Source organism: Nannospalax galili, unplaced genomic scaffold, assembly GCF_000622305.1.
Source record: "Nannospalax galili isolate Female #2095 unplaced genomic scaffold, S.galili_v1.0 scaffold135, whole genome shotgun sequence".
Classification (NCBI taxonomy): domain Eukaryota; kingdom Metazoa; phylum Chordata; class Mammalia; order Rodentia; family Spalacidae; genus Nannospalax; species Nannospalax galili.
In genome coordinates this window covers 853,335-861,577 of record NW_008338998.1, presented here as the reverse complement: position 1 = coordinate 861,577, position 8,243 = coordinate 853,335, and positions in this window count along the sequence as shown.

Genomic DNA, 8,243 nt, shown 5'->3' with positions numbered 1-8,243 from the left:
ATCTGGAACCATTCATGAGGAAATCTCTCAGTATATTAGGAAAGAGGATTCCTAAACTCTTAAAGAATGTCTCCACAAACTCTTTGGCTAACATAATTCTTAGCGCTAGGTGCATCCCTTCAATATCAGGAACGAGCCAGGAGTGTCCTCTCTGGCCACTCCCTTTCAGCACTGTACAGAAATCTGAGTTAAAACAATGAGTCAAGAAAGGAACCAGAAGATCTACTGACTTGGAAGAGGAGAACAAGACTTTGCATATGTCATGACTCTCTATAGCTGAAAGAACTGACAGAGCTCCTCCTACAAGCAGAACACTAAATAATAATCTTCCTAAAGGAAGATCCTACAGGATCATTTTGCTTGGAATTCCTAGTGCTTACATTAAAATGCCATTTCTCTTTATTATCCAATTGTGAAGTTTCATCTCTGTGCTTTCTTCAGCTGCTCTCTATTCTCGTCACCTACACCAGTTCAACCTTAAAAGCAAGAAGAAGGGGGCAATGAATGAGCAGGTCTCTTTTGCCCCCACTCCACTCTCATGGACAGCAGCATGTGAACAACAGAAAATTCACATAGTACTCATTGGACGCTACTAGCCCAGCTGACAGTTGCAGATAAAGCAAAAATTGATTGTCATTTTAAAGAAAATGTATACAGATATTTCTCGACTTAGGATGATATTACATCCTGATAAAACCATTATAATTGAACACATTTGAAGTAAAAAATGTAAATAAGGAGTTGAAGATGTAGCGGAGTTATAGAGCACTGGCTTACCACTTGCAAGTAAATATAAGAAAGGGACTGAGTTGATGCCCAGCAACACATAATGAATATATAACAACACACACACACGCACACACATACACACACTACATTGTATGTAGTACATATTACCTGCCAACCATTCTAGCTTAGAATAAAAAGTATTAGTTGTTTCCCCATGACTGTCTGGCTGCCTGCAAGCTGTAGTTTTTTGCAGATGTCCAATACCACAAGAAAGTATCAGGTCTTACATTATTAACTTAGGAAGAGATCACAATCCAAAGCTTGAAGTATGGTTTCTACTGATTGCACTACCATAAAATCAAAAAATCATAAGCTGAACCATCATAAGTCAAGAACCGTATGTACATTTGTGATCAATAGATAGAAAAATCTGAAGGTTAAGTGCTATAAAATTTATAGCTTCAAGAAATAGATTTTCTTCTAGGAGAGCAGGGAATTAAGGGCATTTTTTCTTTAGTTGTACAGGAGTGAGAACCAGATTCCTTTGGGCAGAAGAGCCTTGAGAAATTTAAAATAAAAGATGACATTCCTATAAAAATACCACCTTATACAAAGCCATTTGTTTTCTTTTCTTTTTCAATGTTCTTTGAGACAGGGCTCGCCTGAAACTCAAGGCAATTCTCCTATCTCAGACTCTTAAATGTTAGGCCAAGAGATAAGTGATTCACAAATCCTGGAAGAATTAGAGTCCCATTCTCTACAAAAGAGACTAAGCCACAAAGAAATTTATTCACATAAGGTCTTTGCAAAGAAATTCAGGAGAAACTTCCCGTCTTCAGTAGGAGACTCTGAGGACCCCAAGTATTCGGTGATACATCTAATATTATTTCTAACAGAAATAATAATCAATAGTTTACTATACCTGAAACTAACTACACTGAAATCCTAACTAATGTCTCCTCCCTGCACTAAGAATTCACAGATTCATTGTGATCTCAAGTGTAAACTTCCAGATGTCTCATGTTTTCCCACTTCCTGAGGCCAGGCCTCACTTTCTGCTGTGCCTGTGGCACCTCTATCACCACTGTTCTCCCACCTACCATCATTGCTCCAGATCTAACACTCCCTAAACCCCCACAAGCCTCCTGGCCTCCTCTTCTCCATCTACACAGTTTCCCTTTTTCTTCATTGAACTATGGCATTTAATTCTATGCTGTGTTACAATTCATTTATTCAACTTAACTGAGCACTGTATGGAACTTTAGCACATATATTTAGGGGCTTCACAAATAATCTCTGCCCTCAAGTACCTCAGGGTTTCTTCCTTGTGTTATGAGTGCCTTCTGCTTAGCTTTCTGCCAGGTTCTGACCAATACTAAAGGAGCCAGTAAAACTGCAAGCTAGCCCACATCAAGGCAGCTGCTTTCTGCACTTGTAGAAGCCTAGATACCTCTAGAAAGGACTGCCATGGGACTATGAGATCAGAACACAAAACTGGCCATGCTGCTCTTATCGAGATAGATGCATCAGAATAGTCAGAAGACTCTGGAAAAATAAACACAGAAACTCGTCCCCTAATATTAAAACTTCTTTTAGACTCTGGAGAGATTGTTCCTTAGTTAAGAGCATTTGCCGTGCAATTATGAGGACTAGGGATCAGATCCCAGCACCCATGTGACAAGCTGGGTGTACAGTATACATCTCTAACCACAGTTCCAAGGGAGAGAGGCAGAAGGATCACCCCAGCTCACTGGCTTCTAGCCTAAGTGAGAAAACATGAGCTGTAGGTTCAAGGAGAGACCCTGCCTCAAATGACTAGGCAGAGAGTGATAGAGGAGGACAGCCAACACCCTCTTCTGACTTCATGGGAATGCACATATGTGTGCACCTATTCATACATGTGCAAACTCACGCAATAAATAAGTAAATAAATAATCTTTAAAAAGAATGTAGTAAGCAAGCATATTACAAATCTTCCAATCAAAACAGTATGGCATTTGAATCAATGTGGCAACACACCTCTAAAAACTTGGCACTCAGGAGGCTGAGACAAGGAGACCTAAAATTTGAAACCAGCCTGGGTTACATAGTGAGACCCTGCCTCAAAACAACAACAGTAATGTGAAAATGTGATGGTATGCAATCCAATGAGGAATAATGTAAGGTCCTGAAATATAATAAAGGACATGTCACATGAGATAAAGATGGGCCCTTAAAGCAGAAATAAAGGAAAGACTTCTCAAATCAATATTGACTATTTAGAAGTGAAGCCGAATCCATTCAACAAATGGTCCCTTTTATCAAATCAATGTTATTGCACAGAACTTAGCATATCTGTTTGCATATTTGAAATTATCTCAAGATAACATAATAATTGATACCATGTAAATCCCATGCAAAGAGTTATTTTATTTTTGCTATTTTTGAGGTTTCATTATGTAGCTCTGGCTGGCCTGAAACTTGCTATGTAGACCAGGCTGGCCTTAAATTCACAAAGATCGGCCTGCCTCTGCCTCCAGAATGCTGGGACTAAAGGTGTGTGCCACCATGCCTAGTCTCCAAGTAAACAGTTTTCATTCTGTATTTTTTAGGAAATGATGACAGGAAAGAAGTCTGTACATATTCAGTAATGAGGAAAATTTTCTTTCAAATTCTTTAAATCTATGCTTGATCAAATCTGCAGAGGTAAAACGTGCTGATACTGAGAACTGTGCATCTTGAATATAATGAAATTCTAAATGTGGAAGATTGAAAATATCCTAGTTCTACAAGAAAATTTAAGTAAATCTCTATACCTTCTGGCATAAGGCAACCTCCTTAATTTTGAGTAAAATTTAGCCATCCTAAGTATGACTCAAAATGTGAAATTTAGAATTATAAGAGACTATTAATAGAAAAATGGGATATTTATGCATGTTTACATATATGCATATGTATATAGAGAGTAAACTCACTGGGGAAAATGTACTAGTTTAGTCAAAGGAAACAATCTATTTCACACAGACAGAAGAAACATAAATTAACATGACACTGAGATTCCACTTCACATCCGCCGGGCTGACAAAACTAAAACTGTTGAGAGATGCCACAGTGAGCCAGGGCAGCAGACACCCTCAGATATTATGGCAGTGCTGTTACAGAGCAGAGTTTGACAATACCAAGCAAGACCACATGTGTGTTTACATGTGACCCTGAAATCACACTTACAGGACTCTAGCTTAAAGTTATATTTGTAAAAATATGAAAATATGTAGGCAGAGTATTTATTCATTACAGCAAAAGACCAAAAATAACCCACATGTCAAAACAGCAGGAAACTGATGGAATACACCATGTGCACCCTGAAATGGTGAAAAGCCGAGAGGAATCTGGGAGTGGTTGCTATTCCCTTGACTTTGTATTTATTTAAAAACTTCTGTAATGAAATACTAAGTACTGCACATACTTCCTCTCTAGGGAGATCAACCTTCGGGAAGGTCCAGGTCTTGTTCATTGACACAAAGATCTGAGAGTGGCCTGTGCCTCCCACAAGCTTGTGACAACCTTCTGTTTAGAAACCTCTGAGTATTTCTAAGTTTGAAAGCCACTACTGAAAGACTTGTGCCTGTCTGCTTTACAGAGAAATATTTTGTTGCCATCACAATTCGTTTCTACTTTTCACATTTCTGAGTCTGGCTGCCCTTCAGCCTTCCTTTGGCTGCCCCACTCCAGTTGGCATGGTCCCTGGTCACCTGCAGCCACTGCAGAGAAATACTGCTGCTCTCTGGCTTCAGCTTTCTCTCTCTCTTTTAGTACTGCACAGCCCCAAGGTCAGTATATTCTGGGCCTCTAGATAGCACTGCTTGGGGGAGTTAAGGCACTACAAAGACTGTCAGGTTCCTTTACTCAACCCAAATATAGTCCACCCTCCAGCACTGGAAAATGATCATGCAAATGAATGAAAGAAATAAGTGAAAGCTTGTGTTCACAGCTCTAGTGTGAATGGATACATGAACTGTTTTACATTCATAGAATGGACTATTACTCAGCTATTGAGTAATAGCCAAATGGACTATTAAAAACTGATGAGCTATGAAATCAGTCAAAGACATGGAGGAAACTCAAGGGTATGTCAGAGAGTAAAATAAGTCACTATACCTTACATAATTTTAAACACTCGGCATTCTGGAAAAATCAACATAACGGAAATAAGAAAAAAAGTCAGGGGCTCTGCTTCCCTGGGCCTGCACGACCCGCAGGCCTCTATCTCCAGGGTAAGTCTATCATGCCCTCTGCCCCTTGACTCCCCCAGCCTCATTCACTCTCCCATCTCCCCCACAGGTCTCTCCTCCTAGCCTGGGTCCTGTCCAAGTCCTTGTCTTGACACCTCAGACACCTGGGGAACTACCACTGCTTCCTGATCCTTTGCATCCAGACCAACCCAGTTCCTTCTTGGGTCCCCAGGAGCACTCTGGGCCTACCCCTACCCTCACCTCCCTTTACTTCCCTGGGCCTGCATGACCTGCCAGACTCTTTCCTGGAGACCGGGGCAGACCTTTCTACTTCCTGATCCTTTGCATCCAGACCAACCCAGGTCCTCAGTGCAGTCCCCAGAAGCCCTTGGGGCCCCTTCCCACTCCCATCTTCCTTTGCATCTCTGGGCATCGTGGCCACCAGCTGCCCTAGACCAGCATCTTTCCTGGGCCAGGCTCACAGGCCAGTCCAACCCCCAAATTCCTGAGGCCAAAATCTTTCCTGGAGGGATCCAGACCTTAGGAGAACACCTGACAGCATCTGATCCTCGTCTGACTTGGGCCTCTGTGGGAACTCATGAAGACAAAAGCAATCTGGCCACCACAATATAAAATCAATAGAGAGAACCAGAAGCTTAGAGGAACCAGCTTTGCATGCTCAAAAAGTAAACCACAAAGACACATAAAGTTCACAAAAAGAAGCAAACCTAAACTTGAAGGCTTAAGTCTCACATAAGAATCAGACTCTAGAAAAAAATTCACATTAAAATCACAGACAAAAAATAATAACAAGAAAAAACAAAATAACATATCCCGACCAAATACCAACAGTCCTTTAGAGGAGTACAATGAGAACCCTCTAGAGATAATGCAGGACATGGACCTCAAAAGAACAATTATAAACATGATAAAAGAATTCAGTGAATTTAAAGAACACACAAACAAAGAAATCAAAGAAATGAAGGAAGATAGGGATAAACTTCTGAATGAATTCACAAAAGAGTTAGAAATATTTAAGAATACTTAGGCTGAAATGAAGAAGGAAGTGAAACACTAAGTAACCCAATTAAAAATGAAAGGAGAAAGTCTCACCAATAGGATGAATGAAATGGAAAACAGAGTACCAAGATTAGAAGATAAAGTGGACGAACTAGACCACTCAAGCAAAGATTATGAAAAATTTAAGAAATCACAAAAATGGACTATGCAGAAATTGTGTGTCACCACAAAAAGACCAAAATTATGAATCATAGGCATACAGGAAAGAGAAGAATCCCAAGATAATGGCATGGCCCAGATCTTCAACAGAATCGTGGAATAAAAATTCCCCAAATTAAAGAAAGACATGCCCATACAAATACAAGAAGCATATAGAACACCAAATAGGACTAGAAAAGAAACTCTCCACGGCACAGCATATTAAAAACACTAAGCGTAGAAAACAAAGAGACAATACTGAAAGCTGCAAAAGAGAAACAACAAGTCACACATAAAGGAAAACACATTAAGATTACAGCTGACTTTTCAGTGCAAACAATGAAAGCCAAAAGAGTCCGGACCAAAATATTCCAAGTTTTAAATGACCACAGATGCCAAACCAGATTACTATACCCAGCAAAAATGTCTATTATAGTCGAAGGAGAAAGGGCAAGAAAAATCTTCCGTGACATAAATAGGCTAAAGGAATTCATGTCCACAAAACCAGCCCTTCAGAGAGTTCTGGAAGCAATACAAAGAGCTGAAGAAAGGAATGACTATGGGGTTGCGGAAAGAAAATCAATGAAGGTATAACTGTGGAAAAGTACAGCTATTATCATGAATGTAAACAGAAATTAAAATGACAGGAATCAATACTCATCTTTCATTAATAACTTTAAATATTAATGGACTGAACTCCCCAGTCAAAAGACACAGACTATGTCAATGGATTAAGAAACAAAACCCATCTTTTTGTTGTCTCCAAGAAACTTATCTCACTTTCAAGGACAGACACTGTCTTAAAGTGAAAGGATGGAAAAAAATATACCATGATACCAAGCAAATGGTACTAAGAAAAAAGCAAGCATAGCAATTCTAATATCTGGCAAAATAGACTTAAAAACTAATCAGAAAAGATAAAGAGGGCCACTTCATTCTAATCAAAGGAACAATAAATCAAGAAGATATTACAATCATGAACATATATTCACCAAACTCTGGTGAACCCAACTTCATAAAAACAATACTACAGGACTTTAAGACCCAGATTAATCCCAACTCATTAACAGTAGGGGACTTCAACACCCCACTGTCTCCACTAGATAGCTCAACAGGACAGAGAGTTAACAAAGAGATATCTGAATTAAACAATACCATATATCAAATGGACTTATCAGACATCTACGAGTATTCTACCCAAGCACCAAAGGACATGCTTTATACTCAGCACACCATGGAATCTTCTCCAAAATCAACCATATATTGGGGCACAAAACAAACTTCAATAAATACAAAAAAATGAAATAATTCCATGCATTCTATCAGACCACAATGCAATATAGCTTACAGTCAACACCAGAGGAAGCCCTAGTCACCACACAAACACATGGAGACTAAACAACAACTCTTGAATGATGAGTGGGTCAAAAGAGAAATTGAGAAAGAAATAAAAGTATTCCTGGAACTAAATGAAAAGGACAACACAACAAAACCTCTGGGACATGCTGAAAGTGGTCCTTAGAGGGAAGCTTATAGCTCTAATTGCCTACATCAAAAAATCGGAGAGATCACAAATGAACAACTTAACGTTGCAACTCAAGACACTTGAAAACCAACAGCACATGAAACCCAAACCCAGCAGACAAGAAGTAACAAAAATCAGGGCATAAATTAGTGAAATTGAAACAAAGAAAACAATACAAAGAATCAATGAATCCAAGAGCTGGTTCTTTGAAAAGATAAACAAGATTGACAGACCTCTAGCCCAATTAACCAAAAGAAAGAAAGAGCACCTCCAAATCAACAAAATCAGAGATGAAAGGAGAAACATCACAACAGACGCCAGAAAGATATAGAACATTGCAAGGGAATACTTTAAAAACCTGTATGCTGATAATTTGAAAACCTAAAAGAAATGGACAGATATCTAAAGTCATGGGAACAACCACAACTAAACCGAGAAGAGATTAACAGCTTAAACAGACCCATAACACAAAAAGAAATTGAAACAGTAATACAAAACCTCCCGACTAAAAAAAGCCCAGGACCAGATGGATTTACAGCAGAATTCTATCAGACATTTAA